The sequence below is a fragment of the Magallana gigas genome, chromosome 5 (genome assembly GCF_963853765.1).
Source record: "Magallana gigas chromosome 5, xbMagGiga1.1, whole genome shotgun sequence".
Taxonomy (NCBI): Eukaryota; Metazoa; Mollusca; class Bivalvia; order Ostreida; family Ostreidae; genus Magallana; species Magallana gigas.
The window spans coordinates 5,671,975-5,692,356 of NC_088857.1; the positions used below are offsets into that span (position 1 = coordinate 5,671,975).

The window sequence follows — 20,382 nt, forward strand, 5'->3', positions numbered from 1 at the left end:
AGAACAATGTTGATTTAAATGTCTCCTCTCTCTGATTTAAATAGACACAATTCAGGTAAGTTCGGTTCGATTTTGTCGGATTTAGATTATTTATAGGCATTTAAAAATCCTAATTTTTTTAAAAACTTTATGCTAATTTTTGTAAATTTAAGCGTGCATATAAATCAGAAGTATCCATCAGTGCTTTACTATTACGAGAAGAAAGTAATTTGTTGATATTTTCAACAAAAAAACGGCAATGAAAATGGGCCCATTCTCTATAGCTTAAGTGCACTTGTTCTTTCAAAAAATAAAACGATACGACGACTAAGGTAATCATATTAAGCTTTAAGGTGGCTCTATACACCCACAGTTTATTCCAATATTCAATAGAAGACCACAAAACATATACTTATCAAATATTAAAATGATGGTAGGGATACGATAAGTATTTTAAAAGAATTTTTTAATGTTTTTTCGTGTTTTTGTAAAATAATTTTTAAAAAGTTAACTACTTACAAATTGAGAGAATTTTTTTGTCATATGATAGATATTTCCTTCAGACATCTAAAAAAAAAATATAACACTTCTTAACATTCAAAAATGTCATTATTGCAATTTGTTTTATTATTTCCCCAAAACATTATTGTTCATATTTTCTTACTCTCTTCACAAATCATCTGAAAAACCTGCTTGATGTTATAAGGAAATGTATTTTAATAAATATGACACAAAAAATTGAATGAAAATCATTGCAAATAAACACAAAAAATATTTTAAATTTTATTTGGAATGAAAGTTCCTCTGGTAAGAGTTATCGTTCCTAAGTCGCAAGGCCCAAACACCTTGGGGACTTTTCATTTCTGAGTTGAAGAAAATTTCCTAAATATCATGTTGGAATGATAAATACATAGATATTTCATTATAGGCTTATATAAGTGAATATATTCGCTTTAATGCAAAACTAAATCAAATAAATAAACGGGAAAATAAACTAATAGGATTTATGTATTCCAACCTGAGAGAAATTCAAAGCCACCCTCCCATCCCCTTTAGGTGGTAAGGAATATTTGTCGACATTAATGTGGATTAAAGTTTATTATAATTGAAATACTTTCACCGATTTAGAATTTTCTTAAACAGAATTCAACCCAAAAATACGTTTTAGAAAATTTTTGAAAATTAAAATTTTTATCGTCCTCAACGGGATTCGAACTCATGACCTACAGGTATGTAGTAAACCCACTAACCCACTGCGCTACGCTGCAATATATCGATGATCGGAAAGACACTACTTAAAAAATTATACTTGATTTTATTGTTTATTTCGATAAATAATACGACACAAAGTGAAGGTGTCACATACCACATCACTTGTAAGTAATGAACTTTCCAATTATGAAATTCAATCTATTCATTTAACAAATTTTTCAAAAGAGCGGTCCCCACACAATTCGCCTCAGTTTAAATCAGTCAGTACCGGAATTGCATGCTTCCAGATTTACTTTTTTGCGTACTGCGTCATCAAAAAGTGGTGTATAGAGCCACCTTAAATAGCAATTTTATACATATCATTTGAGATATCATTTACCATATGCTGGGATAAGGCTTGATACTTTTTTATCACATCACCAAATTATTGATAGACAATGATATGACTATGATTTAAACAGCAACCTACTGAAATCGGAATTATCCAGGAAAGTGTAAACTTGTGTGGAAGTATCCTCAGATAGCGTAGATTTAAGTTTCTTAATATCATGGTCCCTGGGGGTAGGGTGGGGCCACAATGGGGGATTGATTTTTACATAAGAATACATAGAGAAAATCTTTAAAAATCTTCTTCTCACAAACTAATAGGCAAGAAAAGTTCAATTTGGAGTGGAAGTATACTCAGATAGTGTAGATTCAAGTTTGTTCAAATCATGGTCCCTGGGGGTTGGGCGGGGCCCCAATGGTGGGATGGATTTTTACACAGGAATATATAGAGAGAACCTTTAAAAATATTCTGGGAAAATTTTGAGTCCAAAAAGCAGTACTTGTGTAAAAGCATGGGTTGTGCAGATTAAAATTTGATCAAAATTTGTGGGGTCATAAAGTGGGGGGAGCGGGTTATATAGGAATATAGAATATCATCTTACAGCTACAACAAGAAAAAGGGTCTTGATATTTACCATAAAAACGTGGATAGAAAACTGTACTTAGTCAGTCAACATATATTGGTTTTGATAGTGTAATGCTATCTCGACTTCTACCAAGGAAGAAAGCTAGATGCACCCAAGGTGGCGGCATTGCAGTGTTAACTAGAGAAGAATTATGTCATTTCGTTAGTATTTGTGAAGTTTGTGAAGATACTGTTCTCTGGTTGAAAATTTCATCTGTAAACAAAGAAGATACTTACATCTGCTGTTTCTATATACCTCCATCTTGCTCATCTTACTATCACTTATATGACTGTGATTTATTTAGTGACATCGAACAACATATATCTAAGTACAGTGATTTAGGAAGGATTTTCCTCATCGGGGATTCTAATGCCCGTACCGGAGATAAAAATGATTTCATTAGTGATGATACCTTGCATAACTCTCTGAACGAAAATCTTAGTAACTTACTTGACTACAGCAGTGATCAAAACGAACTTCTCCCACCTAGAATCAACCCTGACACTGAGATAAATGATTTAGGCTACAAGCTTATCAACCGGTGCAAATCAAGTGGAGTACGCATAGTCAATGGTCGACACCCAGTTGGTTACTCGGACAGTTTCACGTTTCATAATAGAAGAGGAATGACATGTATTGACTATCTATTAACTAGAAGTGATATGTTTGTTGAAAAGTTTGTTGAAAAATTTATTGTTTGTATTTCAACCAATTCTCAGACCACGCCCCATTACACCTTCAAATACGTTTACCTGGACAGCGGTGCGAAAAACTCGGACAAGATGCCTCAAGTGGAAGTTTATGCGCAGCACCTCCCAAGTGGAACAGTGAAAAGATTCATGAGGGTCGTTTAGCACTTGAGCGAAACCTGAGCAAAATAACCAGCCACATCTTCTCCTGTCCCTACGACAAGGCAGAAAATCTCAATACGCAGATGATACATCTCTTGTTACAAATGGATCACCAGAATCTTTAAATGGGATTCTTATAGAATTAGATATGTTTGCGAGTATTTCAGGTCTAAGAATTAACTTTACGAAAACAAAAATGGTCTGGATAGGCAGAAATTTTTTTTCAAAAGATGTTTTTCATCACTCTAGATGGAAACTGACCTGGAATAATACAACTTTTGATCTGCTAGGAATTAAATTTTCAGTTAACTTACAGGAAATGCCAGAACTTAATTATAAAAGTAAATTTTTGGAAATCGAACAAACAATTAAACAATGGAAATCAAGAAAATTAACTCCAATTGGAAGAATAGTTGTTATAGAAACTTTAATTGTACCCAAAATTAATCATTTGATTTTAACCTTACCAAACCCCGACCATGAATTAATACAAAAGTTGGATAAAGCTTTATTTAATTATCTCTGGGGGTCAGATATACAAAAAATTAAGAAAAATACAATCATTCAAGACTACAATCAGGGAGGGCTTAAGATGATCGATTACAAGGAATCTATGTTAGCACTTAAATCAACCTGGATAAGAAGACTTCTTCATTCATCGCCTAAATGGATACATATTTTAGAAGCTGAAATGAATACTAGTGTTAGCAACTTATGGTCAAGAGGTACTGAATATACTCTAAAAATATGTAAATTAATACATAATTGTTTCTGGAAAAAAGTACTCCTGAGCTGGACCAAAATAACTGATTGCCAGATAACTATAAAAGAATTAATTCCATTTGAACATATATGGTATAATCCAAGAATTAAAATAAACAAGGCATCTGTATTTCTAAAACAATATTTTAATAATGGTATGATTTATATTTCTGACCTTTTTGATCTAAATGGTAATTTCATAACTTATGAAACAATTATTAACTCAAAGGTAAAAACAAATTATGTAGAATATGTAGGACTGAGGAACGCAATTTTTGAATATATAGGGACATGTAATATGACACAAGTAAAACAAAAGATTCAGCCATATATATCAATGCCCCTAAAAGTGTTTTACAAAAGCAAAAAAGGATGTAAAGATATGTACAATTTACTTACTAGAGAAAAGAAAAAGCAAGTTACCTCGGTAATAAATTGGAGAGAGAAAGGATATGATATGAATGAATTTGACTGGGGAAATATTTTTGAACTTCCATTTAATCTACTCTTGAATCTAAACTCCAATGGATGCAATATCAAATATTACATAGAATTGTTCCTACGAATAATTCTCTCTAAAAAATTAAGCTTAAGGACTCTCCTCTTTGTAGCTTTTGTAAATTAAACATTGAAACAATAGAACATTTATTTGCAGAATGCCCTGAAGTTAAGGATATATGGTATAGAATTGAAGAGCTGTTCTTAACAAAATATAATGTATCTTTTGTTTTTGATAAAAGAAGCATACTTTTTGGTAAATACAACAATAATAAATTATACAGAGTTCAGAACTTATTGATACTTATTGTAAAACAATACATTTTTTCTTCTTGTAAGTTCAAACCTATCCAAAAACTTTACTATTTTGGTTTAAGTATCATAATTGCCGACAGATTCCTTATTCAGAAATTTATGTTATTAAAAAACTGCAAATATTTAGAATATGAAAGAGAATAGAAAGCAATTTGTGATTTGCTGTAGGTAGCATATATATTAGCTATTACATAGAACTTATGAATTATAAACCCAAAATCTACTATAGTTATTACTAGAAGTAAAATATACAATAGCTGATTTATGTTTGATGTACATGATGTGATATTGCCTGTCTGTCTTTTTTCTCTCTCTCTCTTTTTACTTTCTCTATCATATATAACTCTTTTGCATAATAATACGCTATATATTAAATTTTTTTGTACCATGTATGTTATATTGTAAAAGAGTTTCAATAAAATGTTTCAAAAAAAAAAAAAAAAAAAAATCTTGACTTATGTGTTAAACTCTTTACTAATGATTTACAGAAAGTTTTGACTCCACATCTAGAATTTAAAGTCCGACGTCCAACCAGACCGCCCGTGCGCAGATGTAACACTTCAGCATCAGATATCCATAGGATCTATACAGAAGATAAACCCTGGTTCATAAACACATGTAAACAAAAATACCAAGATTATATTTGTGCACTCGCCCAATTCAATAAGAGCAAATCTGATTATAATAGGTTTAACCTCCATGCTGTTAAACATATCTACAAAAAGTACGAGACCCGCGCAAAGCGTGAATATTTACAACAGGAGGGAGACATGCTTTGTGCTCTAAAAAAATCAAACCAAAAACTTTTCCTAAACACAAATCATCGAGACCCGCTGTGACGGCTTACAATTTTCTTGAGTACTTCAAAACCCTAGAGGGAACCACTTTACAAGAAGACCCGTACCCGGAACTGGATGAAGAATCAATCAATATTTGAAGAGCTGGACAAAGAAATCGTATTCGAAATTCGAAACGCAGTCAAAAACACGAAAAACGAAAAGTCTTGTGGCCCTGACTTGATGTTAAATGAAACTTTTAAATATTACATAGATCTGCTGTTGTCATCTATACATTATTTATTCAACAACATTCTAAACAATGGTTTTTTCCCATCTCTGTGGTCCAGAGCTTTCATCGTACCGATCCATGAAAAGGGCGACATCTCCGATCCGAACAATTATCGCGGTATCAGCCTGATCAGCAACCTTGGAAAAATTTTCTCGTCTATTCTGAACTCTAGATCATTAAAATGGTCTTGTGAAAATAATGTTATATCTGATGCTCAATTTGGCTTTAAACCCATGTCAGGGACAACAGATGCTATTTTTAGTCTATTCTCAATTATTAATTCTACTCTAAGCCAGAGAAAAAGGTTATATTGTTGTTTTATTGACTATCAGAAAGCGTTTGACTCTGTAGATAGGTATAATTTGTGGTACAAACTTTCAAAACTTGGAATACGTGGTAAACTGCTGTCAGTAATTAAATCTATGTATGCTAATGACAGAGCATCAGTACTTGTTAATGGTTTTATTACAGAAGACTTTGAAAAAAATGTAGGTTTGATGCAAGGCGAAGTTCTTTCACCTATTTTGCTTTCTCTTTATGTCAATGATTTTGAAAATGAATTTTTCTGTAGTGACACTATCCCAAAGGAAATTCAAGATTTAAACCTGTTTGTACTACTATATGCCGATGACATGGTTATTTTCTCAGAATCTGTAGATGGTTTACAAAAAATGTTAGATATTTTATATGAATACACTAGTAAGTGGCATCTTACTGTAAATGTGGCAAAAACTAAAATTGTTTTTTTCAGAAATGGGGGAAAACTACACACAAATGAACAATGGACATACAAAGGACAGTTACTAGATATTGTCGATAGCTTTACTTACCTTGGTGTCATATTTAAGTACAATTGTAAATTCTTAGAAACAGAAAAAATGTTGGCTGAACAAGGACAAAAGTGTCTTTATACCATGCTTTCTAGAACAAAATATTTGTATTTGAATAACGAAACAATGTTGGCATTGTTTGAAACATACGTAAAAAGCATTTTATGTTATGGTTGTGAAGTTTGGGGATCACACAAGGCAAATGATATTGACAAAGTTTTTATGAAGTTTTGTAAGCGTTTATTAGGAGTGAAAGCAAATTGTAATAATGCTATGGTTTACATTGAATTGGGATGTCTCCCATTAAGGTGTGTGAGAATTATTAGAATGATAAAGTACTGGTGTACACTACTTGGAACCACAAACTGTATATTAAAATCCCGTTAAGTAAATCTTACCATAGACTGTAAAGCCAAAAGGCCATGCTCCAATTGGGCAGCATTTATTAGATCAGAATTGTATAGTATTGGTCTTGATGAATTATTGGAACACCAAGAATACCTTGTGTTCCAAAAACATTTTCCAATTATAAAGAAAAGAATAATAGATGTTCACTGTCAGGAATTGTATGCTGTTATCAATAACTCTCCAAAATGTTATATTTTTTCACATTTGATAGATAATTTTTGCATGCAATCCTATTTACCTAAACCTATACCTAAGAAATTTAGAAGATGTATTACAAAGTATAGATTAGAATCTCATTCATTAGCAGTTGAGTCTGGAAGGTATAAAAACATTGCCAGAAATGAAAGAAAGTGTATTTTTTGTAATCACAACGACATTGAAGATGTTTTTCACTTTGTGTTAAAATGCCCGCTTTACAATTTACTATGATCAAGATACATTAAGAATTATTATGTTAAAAAACCATCTGTGTTCAAACCTGTTCAGTTATTAAGTTCGAACAATACCAAAGAGTTATGTAACCTTGGTAAATATCTTCACTATGCAACTATGTTCAGAAATTCATTGCTCTAGTTAAAATTATAGAATTTTTTTTTCCTATTACAATTGGTAGATCATAATTTCAGTATTATATATATCTATTGTACCTCACAATATTGCTCCGCCTCGCCTTCTATGTCTTTACCGACCCCACAAATTTCTGTACACAGTCAGTAACAAACCTAATAAGTGTTTTGTTTTGTCGAGGACCTAAAGTTTGATATGTAAACAAACAGAAGATAATACATAATATTAAAATTCATAGCTTAATTCTCTAATTGTTTACCTTTCTCGTCAGTCGTCTGTGCAAACCTGGATGCCATATTGTAGGATCATAATATTACGTCACGGGCAAAGGGGGGTCACTCTAAATATTTTGGGGCTTATGGTTGAACATTTGTGTAAAAAAGCAGCTTAAATAACTTTACGTCCGCCATGTTGCCGTATAAATTTTGACGCTCGCCGTGTAAAGAAATTTATAAGGCAATCACGTGACGCTATTCATCCAATGACGTCGAGACATTCCAGTCCGAGGCAAAACAATATCTTATATAATGTAAACATATATGAAAGCTGTATGTTGTTCTCCATAGCCAGAGTGCATGCTCTGCAGAGACTCTGAAGTCTACTGGCTTCGCATTTTGCGTGCCTCGCATATGTTTATAAATGTTATTATGTTTAATGCTGATGAGCTTATTGCTCAAAGTTGAAATAAATAAAAAATAAAAATTTGATCAGAGCTAAGGCAACTGTTGCTCAGGTGAGCAATGTGGCCCCTGGGCCTCTTGTTCCTATCTGCTTTGATTGAGTTATTGGGGATGGGGGGTATACAATTTTTTATATAATAAAAAAACAAGCTAGTTAAATTTGTAAATAATGCACACTGTTGTAAAACTGTTAAAACAACGTCTTTTGAATTGCAAGTCGACAAGTTCGAAATAAAGAAATTAACCCTTGATATGCGTACATCTTAAATATAATGAAACAAAACTAGCTATCATGAATTCAAGCGATTAAAGTTCAATTCAATTAAATGAGTACAAATAAACAACACATATGCATATGCACGAAGATCATTGATAGTAAACCATACATATGTTTTAAAATTTGAACGCAATTAATTCATTGATCCTTGAATCAATAAGGTTTATGAATTTGATTTTCGAGAATTCAAGTAGGCGTGCATGCGACATTTTAGAGTCTTTGAGAACCTTGACAAAAGCTTGTCAATAGATCTAAAATTGATAAAAGTCTGCATTATAGCATATATTTTTAAGTAATATTTTAACAAATTAAAATTGATTGTATCTAAATGTAGCTTTCTTAGAGAAAAAAATGAGAATACATACGTGTTGTAAAATTGTAAGTAATATAGATAAGGAACATACAACTACACAAAAGGACAAATTACAACTGTAAACCTATTTAAAGGAGTATTCTAAATATTTTGAAATCAGTTTTGTTTCACATTTTCGAATTTTATTAAAAAACGTTGAACTGGTCTCAGACTTCGTTCAAAACATATACATATATGTGGTACTTCTTCAAATGATGTGAAGACTTAAATGAACAATGTTAACTAACTTCAGAGGTTTTTAAACTAAAATCTAGTCTCCGCTCACTGAGAATTGATTTAAAAATCAAAAATCTATCCTTACTTATAAACATCTATATGATGATGGAGTTGTTGTTGTGGAATACATGTATAATTTAGAATTATAGCATCTGTTTAATTATTGTGTTTATATAATTTATTAGCGTATACCCAACTTTAAATCTTCATACTTTAGGTAAATTTTGTTGACAAGTAGTAGTACATATTACACACGTTTAATGAGCTAAGCCCATTATTGATCAAATTGATTTAATCTTAATTTATTTATATAAAAATGTGAATAGTTATCAAATGATAGGTAATATTTTAAAGTTACATATACAAATATTTCAATAAATGTGAATGTTTTCCTTAATAACACGTAAACAAACCCAAAGTCAAAATTCTATGTTTATTTTGCCTTAGAAGCAAAACGTTCGCCTACCTATTAGCATAGATTTAAACCCAAATTTAGTTCCGACAAAGTTTCCGCCTTTTTGTGAAACGCAACTTAGTCGGGTTTTGAGGTTTAGTCCCTGATTTAGTCTGGACTAAGCTTACGCCTGAACATAGGCCTTTTTGAGAAACGGGTCCCAGTTGAATTCGCAAAGCGGTTAGAAATGTGAAAACAAGGCGATTGAAAGTTGAGTTAGAGTCTACCTAGGCAATTTCAGGGAAAATTTATCTCAGAATCAGATTCAAGAGGAAATTATAGAGGAAAGCAATTTTAACTTCGAAGTTCTTTTTACGGACCAAAACGGACAGAAAAGCACAATGAGTTTAATTTGACAAACATTCTGTTTACAGGCATAAAGTGTTATCAAACATGAATCATTTATCTCCCGCAATTAAATGTATTAATGTTATATTTTTCAAGAAAATGAATGAAAAACACTTTGAATAACAAAATACAGTTACGTTTATTTTTCATACCTAAATCATATTTTCATTACGATATCTAATTAAGAAATAAAGTACGAGTTTTCGTGAATGTTGCATTATAACCTCCGAGGTCGAGAAATGTTGTTTTGAAATATAAAAGGCTTTTATATTTTAAACAACATTTCGAAACCGAGGAGGTTATCAAGCAACATTCACGATAACAACAACTTTATTTCTATTCTACTAGCAGCCCAGAATTTATACATATCGTTTCTTCTATAGAGAATGCAATCGGAAGTGGTTGTTTTCATATTAATCATAGCTTTACACTTTTGAAAAATATATGATCGCGTTACATGTTGCTATGTTTTACAGATGTGAAATATATATCATCGTCGTTAACTATAGTTTTCTGTCCGTTAACTATAGTTTACAATCTTTAAACCTAGTTTATCGACTGTGAAACTAAGATTAGCTCATTAAGTTTTTGTGAATTTGGCGTGCCATAGACTTTTGCGACGTTTTTCTTTGTATGGTAAATTGTTATCCATAAGACCTCTTTCCTCAAACTTTGCTCATATGTAAAATACTTATACAACTTGAAAGTGGTTGACGTCAGTCCGCGCTCTTCATTTTTACAAAGTTGCTGAAAATTTCGACCAATCAAGAAATAATCATGAGTTATACACGCAGAGTATCAAAAAGTATTTAATAAGACATCACTTAAAAATATACGCAGAGATTTTAATTTAATCATTTGAGATTGTAATTTCGTTACGTCTACAGGGGCATAAATCAGATTTAAATCAATTGACGTGAATTAAAAAAAAAGCAATGTAGATATTGTCAATTATCCAGGGGCCCGTTTCTCAAAAAGGCCTACATATGTATGTCCAGGCGTAAGCTTAGTTGGACTAAACCTCAAAACCAGACTATACTGCGTTTTACAAAAAGGCGGACACTTAGTCGGGACTAATTTGTGGGTTTAAATCTACGCCTGCTAATGGGTAGGCGTTAGTGATTAGTCTCTGCACAAAAATGGCGAGTGTTTTGTTTTTAAGGCAAAATAAACGGAGAATTTTAATTTTTGGTTTGTTTTACGTGTTATTAAGATAAAAATTCACATTTGTTGAAATGTTTGTACATGTAGGTATAACTTTGAAAAATACCTATTGTTCGATAACTGTTCCTATTTTTAAATAAATTAATATAAGATTAAATCAATGTGACAATTAATTGGCTTACCTTATTAAACGCATGTAATATACAATACTACTCGATAATGAAATCTAAAGGAAGGAGTCTTCTCGTTATCAAACATACTTCTTTTAATAAGAAAATCATGAAATTTTGACACAGTCAAACGGATCATATTACCAAATGATTCTCGAAGGTCAAATCAAATTTGACCTTCTTGTTTTCGCATAAAGGTCAGGTCAAGGTCACTACCTTTTTCCTCAACGTGAAGAATTATAAAAAATAAGTGCAGCTCTTTGCAGTTATGTTGACATTTGTTTAAGATTTTAAGATTATATTCTTCTATAAAATGATAGAATATCAGAATGTTTATCAGCTTAAACTGCTAAATTGCAATAAATATTTATACTAAAGTTGATATTGCTTAGCCCGCATTTCCTCTAATTTTCTAAATTTTGAAGAAATTTTGATTATTTTTTATGCTCCAAATAATAAAATATTTCTGAATTTTATGTATTATAAAGACTTTATATAACGATATAAAATGACAGAAAAGCTAATACATTGACCATGTAACAAGAGAGAAAAACTGATTTAAGTGATTTTTTCACGAAAATCAATGTATAGAATGGGCGCTTTAAAAAGCTTATCAAAATGAAATTTGATAGGCAAATCATATTTTAAAAACATATTCTGAAACCCAAGTATCATATCATTAGTTCACATAAGTAAAAAATCCAACATTGATGTTATTGTTTTTAAAATGCTAAATCAGACGCATTAATCTGCAGCAATTCTGAATTGCGAAACGTGATATTTTCTTACGCCAATATTCCGCCAAAAATATAGTCCTTGTTAGATTCTAAACATTTATTACTTTTTCTATGCCAGGTTGTATGATAGTAAGAAAGAAAGAAAAATATACTAATTAATTTCCTTTCATTTCGATTTAATGAAAAATTAATCAAATTTACGTTTGACAAGTCGAAAACCAGAAAAGACTCCATTCTTAAGTATGAAGAATTAAAGATGGGTATACCTCGATAAATGATATAAACGCACTAATTAAAAAGATGTTATAATTCTAAAATAAACATGTATTCCCCAACAAGATAGCTGTATACATAAGTACGAATAGATTATTGATTTTCAAATCAATACTCAGTAAGCATAGACTAGCATTTAATGTTTCTAATCAAATTTGAACCTATAAAACAAAATTGATTTCAAAATATTGGGAACGTTCCTTTGCATAGGAGCAACTCAAAACGTTTACAGTTGTAATTTGTCCTTGTGTGTGGTTGTTGTTTCTTTACATATATTACTTACAACTTTACAACATGTATACATTCTCATTTTAATTTTTTTTACTCTTAGTATCGTTACAAAAACGTATGAAAACTGCATGTATTTTGAATGTTTATGAACTTGCATTTAGATACATGAACAATCAATTTTTGTTGAAATATAACTTAAACATATGTTTAAGAAGCGTGCAGAGTGTGTATCAGTTCTAGATCTATTGACAAGCGTTTGTCAAGGTTCTTGAAGGTTTTAAAACTTCACATGCACACATCCTTGAGTTTTTGGAAATGAAATTCATCAATCCTATTATTCTAGGATTAAGTGATCGATTGCCTTCATATTAAACATCGATTGTAATTCTTTTAAAAAGGTATGTTTTACATGTACTTAGTGCATATTCAAAACTGATTTCCTTCTGTTCATGTACATGTTATTTATACAGTAGATATTTTCGATTTCAGTTGGTTGTTGTTTAACTCATGGTCATATTATTGTCTATAAATAATATAGTGAATTGATTAAAAAAGAACCAAGCCTTATCCCATCATCTGAAAGTGTCTTAATATTTATATGAAGCATACTTATCATTCTGCAGACTTATGAGGACATATCTACTGTACCCTGTCCATGTATTCTATAAATATTTGAAGTTAACACGAATATTGGAGTTAAGTTCTATGTATTGTTTCGTTCAATTAATTTGCACAATTGTGCCTCAATATCATCTACAATGCATTTAATTGTCATATATTTGGTTTCTGAAACCTTTATATATGCCGCTTTTATATCAACTATTTTTCTTTAAAATGTCATTATGTTAAGAAGTGTATAGGCATTTATTCTACTTTCATTAATATAAAACAACTTGAACTATACACATTCAGTAGTAAAGTATAACATGCGTACTTTCGGGTACTATGTGTACTACGAATTGGAAAATTGATCCACCACATATAATTATAGCCTCAAAGCAAAACAAAATACGATATGCACATGCTCAGTACTCAGAGGAGATGTCTAAGTTATTCGACATTTAAACCCTAACTTACGCCTCTTTCAGAAACGCATCTTAGACCCGACTAAATAATAGCGTAATTCAAAGAAAATAATGAATTTTTTTCTGATAATATTTATATCTAAATTCTAACAATAATTAAAACAGTGTCTTTTTTCTTCTTCTCGGTTTAATTAATGATACAAATAACACACCTGTTACGGTGTCTTACACCATCGCGGTAAAATCGTGGCCCCGCGATCACCGCGATGACAATACCGCGACGGTGTATTGCGGAAAGGATTAAACACCATTATGGTATCGCGGGAAATTACGAGATCCGCGTTGGCTGTGGTGTAATTAGACCCAGGTTTACGCCTTTTTGAGAAACGGGCCCCAGGTGGATCAAATTCCAAAAATTGCATGCACAAGAACTGGAACAGTATCATTGTCTAGCCGCCTGACTAAAAGTCCCAATTATTAAATTTATTTTTTCATAATAATGTAAACATTTATGTATATTTTCATTAAATACATGTACATTGTATGTATATAATTCGGTCAAACAAAGCGAGATCACTTTGTATGTACAGTGCAGGCTAAAAGATATGCTGATTTCATTTTCTGGAAATTGATGAACAGCTGATCAATAACACCTTTCTACTGTGTTCAAAATTCTTCCATGACAGTTCATTTATATTGTTTACACATTCATCCAGATGTTTATGCACATTAATTCTTAATTATTACTAGTTTGTTTTTAGAACTCAGTATATTACTACCATAACACTGTTTGAAATCTTGTCACCTGGGTTCATACTTATGATGCTGTACTATTGGTAATAAAAAAACCCCAAATAATAATAAACAAATTACTGCATGTCTCCATCTGATTTTCTCTAAATGAGGAATCTACATTCATGGTCATATATGGTATTGTTTGTGTAGAATGTGCATATATGTAACTTTCAAATAAAATTTGAAGTGTTGGTCATTTTACCCATCCATGCATAATATATGTAGACCTTTCACAAAAATGTTCAAATTACTGTTGACATGTCCTTATATGCATGTAAATTAAATTGTATGACTTCTCATAATTATATTTTGTTATTTGCAGAGTAATTTGAAAAGTGTCACACTGATTTGAAAAAAAAAGGCTGGAAGAAAATGTAAGTAAATAACATACATGTATAAGTTCAATAATTTATCATTGAAATAATGACCAATCTTATTATTCTATGAGACAATTCAATTAGAAAAAGTATTTTCAAGTACGAATGGTTTCATTTAATGTTTTAAAATGATTGATATAAACCTATGTTATTTATAAATCTACAATTTGAATATTGCTCATCAACAAATCAACAATACATGGTATGTTTTAATTCACACTGACTGCACCAGCATTATATAATATCAATCAATCAAATCAGTTGTGTGTGTGAGAGAGAGAGAGAGAGAGAGAGAGAGAGAGAGAGAGAGAGAGAGAGAGGTGCATTATTAAGGTCAGGCCGGGTAAAATAAAGGGGTGCAATTAAACTAATATCATGCACATATCAGGGGTGAGGATGCGAATAATTTCAAATCGATCAAACTGAAAAGATGTATTTGAATTTGTGCAAAATTAAATGCACATCTAAACATAATGAAATGTTTATTAAGATAAATAAATTCCATTGACTATCAAATTGTAGAAAATCCTCCATTTCAGTCTTTCAGCCATTTTGATAACAAGTTAAACTTACTGAAATATATATAATTTTCATTTTAGCTGGTACCTGCTTTGTCTTGAGATTTACATAAATGATGTTCTTATTGGTGATCATTTACCCGCACCCTTATCCTGGTGTCATATACAAGATGAAATGATGGAAAGAAAAACCAGAACTTTAGAAACAGGAAGACTGTGTTTTTGAAGAGAGAAGAGGACCAGAACTAAGATGTCATACAATAAACACATTGACATCATGAAAAAAAATTGCAATTTTGAGTTTGCATGCATATGTCAGGTTTAAATGTTGTCACAGAATTTTTTTTCAGAAAGTCCCTTTATCTTCTTGATTTAATAAAACAAATGAACCATATATAATTGTTTCTATATATATAATTTTGTTTGATAAGTGGAAAGGGGATGGTATATAAATGGGCGGGAGAGAGAGTCTCTCACATAGGAGAATTCAGACTTATTTAAATTCAATATATTGATGTGAACCAATCAAAGTACTGAAAGTACTGAGAAGCGCTAAGCATTCGCTGTAATTGTTACTGTATTAAGGAACATCTGTTAAATCTAATAATAAGCAATGTACATGAGATATACTTTCTATGTTTTAGAATTTTGAAATTGAACACTATTTGAAAAAGAAATGGGATAAGGCAAAAATTTATACAATGAAAGTCCCAGCGGGATTCAAACTCACAACCTGCAAATTTTTAGTTATTGCTGTACCACATTTTCTACGCTGTTGAACAACAATTAAAGGAAAGAGAAAATCTATAAAGTATGTCAAAGAATGAAGGTGTACCATTTTTTGTTGAATTTGACAGCCTTACCATGTTTACTGGAAAATGAAAGGTTTCAATTTTTGAAATATTTGCAAAAAGGTAATTATTGGTTTCATAAACAATGTTCTAGGTTATCTCAGATTAACATTGATGTTTTGTGCAGGTGAAAACATTTATATTCATTTTATTAGCCATGCATTTATAATTTCGTTTATATCTTAATTTAAATTGTAAAGGGAATTAAGAGTAATTTGCACAATGCATACAGGTCTTAAGTTATTTGTAGAGGTAAAAGTGGAAAGAAATTTAAGAGATTTAACAAGTTTTATTGCAAAGAATTTCACAATGAATACAAAGTTAGAAATGCTTACAATGGTAATGTAAAACATTATTTGACACTGAAAAAAGAATTGAAAAAAAATAAACAAGTAGAGGTTCTTTAGGATGAAGGGAAACATATTTTCTTCAATAAAAAAATGTAGTTAAGTGTGATAAATATTACAAAAATCTGTTTGCTGGCCTAGAAAATTAAATACGAAATTTAATGGTGCTGGAGATTGGTTTCAACATGTAATAAGATAAAAAACAAAACAAACTAAAAACCAACACATGTACATCAGGTATGAATTAAATACAAGCACAATCCAATCTGCAAGATGTTAATAACCATAACAATACTTCTTTAATAGTAATCATGTCACAAAATTGTTCATCGATAACAATACCGGTAATGGACAAACAAGTGTATCAAAAAATTGCAGATAAGGTTTAACCATGTCTTAATTTGTAACAAATGGAAAATGTTTGCAAAATTCATATAATATACATGTACACACAACAAGCAATATTGCTGCACAACAAAAGCTTAAATGTTCTTTCACATTTTGAATATATTTTTGTTTAAATCCTTTACGATATAAATAAAAAAAAAAATGTTTTTTTCTAAAAATTGGAATGATATTTGTTATAACCATATATAAAAAGGAGGGAGAGTGTATACTTCGAAAACATTTTTTTTCCTCAGAATTTTACATAACTATTGGGAATAATTAATTTTCAGAAGTATACAAAAAATTTTGAGTTGATAAATAGAGCTGAAATTACAGTATGAAATCCATCTCCTTCTCATTTGAGATTGGTGTTGTGGTTGTTGTCAGTAAATGCAATGTTCAGACTGAGAATTTCAGATCCTTGTTGTGTGGTAATAATGTTAATTGGGATTTTACTCCAAGAGATAATCTTTTGGTTCATTGAAGGAGAGACTGGAGGCATGGTTGTCACTTTCTGATAATGTTGTTTCATTACTGATTATAGTTGAACTGTAATGTCCCTGTAGTTTGAATCCAGTGATTGTTCTTTAATGGCCCTATTGCAATTGTAGACCTAAGTGCTTCCATGTGTCCACTAATTTGAATTTGAAGTGGCTGTATTTTCTGCAAAGAAAGAAAATTGCAAATATATATTAAAAAATGTCAGATTGACTTTCTTTATCAGTATATCTTTTAAAAATATGGTAGTTGAGTGTGACAAAAACAATTTAAATTTGAAAATGACAGTTATAATATTGTTGTAATTTGCAATACATATATACATATATTCATGTAGTCAATGAACAAATAATTGACCTAAACAATAGTGTTCCTACTTGAATTGAGAGTTCCATATCTTGCAACTCATTCAACAGACAATGGGAGATTTTGATTTGAATTCCCTATCTGTTGTTCTTGTTCTGCAAGTTCTGTCTAAAGAGTGACATCAATGTACATGGGTTTTCTTCTTGAAGAGTTATTGATCTAATAAATGTGTTGTTCCATTAACCGTAACAGTTTTTGAGGCTTCATTCTAAAATAAACAAATGGAGAAATTCAGATGTACATGAATAAAATACCAACATGTTGTAAATGTATGTTGTTTTCTACTATCAATGTCAAAGATTGAGATTTTACTATAGTCTTACTTTGATTATTTGTCTCTTAACAGAGAAAATGGATCTCCATGGAGAAGTCTTTGTTTCAGAAACCTTCTTTATTGGTGATGTGGGCATGATCATTTAAACTGCAGATTCCTCTATGGCATTTGGTACATCTATTCTTGCCTTCACCCATTCTTGTTGTTTTTGGCGGTGTGTTCCTTTTGTAAACACTTTGACAGTTATACCATTCGAGTATGGTATAGCTCGAGGTTTTTTCCTCCTTGAGGTCAAGAATGCTTTTGAATGGCATTCTACAAAGAAATAACAATATTGTCACTATTCAACTTTGAAACAAAGTCAGAAGAGAGAGAATAGCTTTTGATGGCACAAAAAAATATCATATTGATAATACAGTTTATCTCACAAAATTAACAGGGAATAAAGTGTTTCTTTTGCAAATGTATATTTTTTCGAATTAACTAATATACACCTGATTGTAACTCAGATTTTTCGTATTAATGGAATAACTGAAATTTAAATTTATGTCAAGTTCAAGTCTGATTCGGTATGAAAAATTATTTCTAAACCCCAAGAGGAATGTTATATTGACAACTGAGTTTATGTTACATTGACAACTGAAAAAATGCTTAAATATCATCATGATAATATCAAGGTTTTTTGTTTTTGTTTTTATTCAAGTTCATCAGTATGATCATCATGATATGGCAAATAAGCCACAATTGGCTTGTGGTCAGAGTAATATGACTCCAATGTTGCACTTGATATTTGAGAAGGACACATCATATTGGTATAAATGTGGTCCAAACATGAGTCATAATCACTTGTAACAGAGTGAACAACCTGGCTTACTTTATGGTCTATGAGAAATTCTGATAAACAAGTCTGTGTAAAAAAGTCAACATTTGCATCTCCCATAATAACAAAATGATGTTCTGTTCCAAGCAATTCAAACAAATTCTGAAGGTACTGACACAAATACCCCTGTGAAGCTTTTTGAGGAGAGCAATAAAAGAAGACAAGTTGCAATATTCTTTCCCGGTGAATTATATGACAAAGCACTGTTTCAGTTGCCATAATATGGAGTCTTCTTATATTCTGGAAAGGGATCTTTGAATAAATAACTATTCCGTGATATGGCCTTCCACTTATGTATTTCTCATCATCAAATCTAAAGGTGCTATATCCTTGTAATTCATAACATGTAGCATCATCTGATGGTTTTAGTCTGCTTTCGGCTATAGCAATGATATCAGCTGATATCAAGTTTTTCTCCAACTTCATATCATTGATATGCAAATGCAGTGATCTGCAATTATGATACAGTAGTTTTAAATCCTCGTTCAGATTTTGTAAAAGTGGCAAACATGAGTGTAGAGTAGCCTCTGAGTACAAACGATCCATTTCATCAGCAACACTCTTTGATACAGAAATCTTACTTTCATTTAGTTCTAATAAAAACACATCTTCTAATTTTCTAACTCGGCTTAAACCTACATAATGCATGTGTTCTTGCTTCCTTTTTCCAAAATGCAAAACGGCTTTATTCATGGTTGACCCCTGAGATTTGTGTATGGTTTTAGCACAGGCTAAACGCAAAGGAAACTGTCTTCTGATCACATATGCAGAGCGAAACATGCCTACATTAAAATTTCTTGTAATTTCTAAGACAGAAGTCCAAGATATACTGCAATATGGAGCAAAAAGGTGTGCATACTTTGTACGTGCTTTTGAACCAACAGCTTCATTTTCAAATGCAACCCAAACTAGAACTGTCCTAATGGGACTAATACCCCGCTAGGCTAATTTCAAATGGGACAAATAATTGAATTGAATAATAAAGGTTTGGAACACATACAAAAAAAAATTTCTAGAATTGTAAAAAAAAAAAAAAATAGTTAACAAAGAAAAATTAAAATCAAAATTGTCAGAATTTCACTGTAAATACATATCTATAACAGTAATACTTTTACAAATGTATGTATTTGATGATATATTTTTTTAATTTAATTGATTTAAAGAAAAACCAACAAAATGACAATAATCCCTCCCTTTGCAGTGAATAGAAATACCAGTAGCCAAGCAATGCTCTTCTGTTGATAAAACTTTCAATATCTTTCTAATAAGAGTCTTGACAGATGCAATTAGTTGTTTCAAATTTTCCTCACTTTCTCCTATGGCACAATGGAACTCCATATCAGAAAATTGATCCCATAGGACTATGATTTTCTTTGATGAACTTGTTAAATTTAATAAACTCCCAAAACATTACCATAATTACCATACTATGTAAAAATATGTAAAAAAAGAAAATTTAATATTACAAACAATTTTAAAATTGCCAAAACACTACAATCATATCAGTAATTTTGAATTTCAATACAATTAATGCCCAATAGGGTCACTTCATCAATTTACTTGACAAATAAATTTAAACAACCTCTAAAAATAGTTTAACTTCTTTATTAATAATTATATTATTTATTTCCTTATAATGATAGACCTTTTGGTTTACATGAAACAGTTTTAAAATAGCCCCAAAACCATCACCCACTT

The 20,382-nt window shown here is 30.9% G+C and overlaps 1 protein-coding gene and 1 long non-coding RNA gene across 2 annotated transcripts in view; both read right to left on the reverse strand.

Moving 5' to 3' along the window:
• The window catches only part of LOC136275781 (uncharacterized), a 215,698-nt gene that overhangs the window by 55,612 nt on the left and 139,704 nt on the right, over positions 1-20,382 (reverse strand). The gene's annotated exons all lie outside the window — the stretch shown is intronic.
• LOC136275503 (uncharacterized) lies at positions 16,279-19,485 on the reverse strand. The gene is made up of 3 exons (XR_010714089.1): positions 17,854-19,485; positions 17,542-17,738; positions 16,279-17,329 (listed from the first exon to the last, which is right to left on the reverse strand). It is a non-coding gene; the product is annotated as an uncharacterized lncRNA (long non-coding RNA).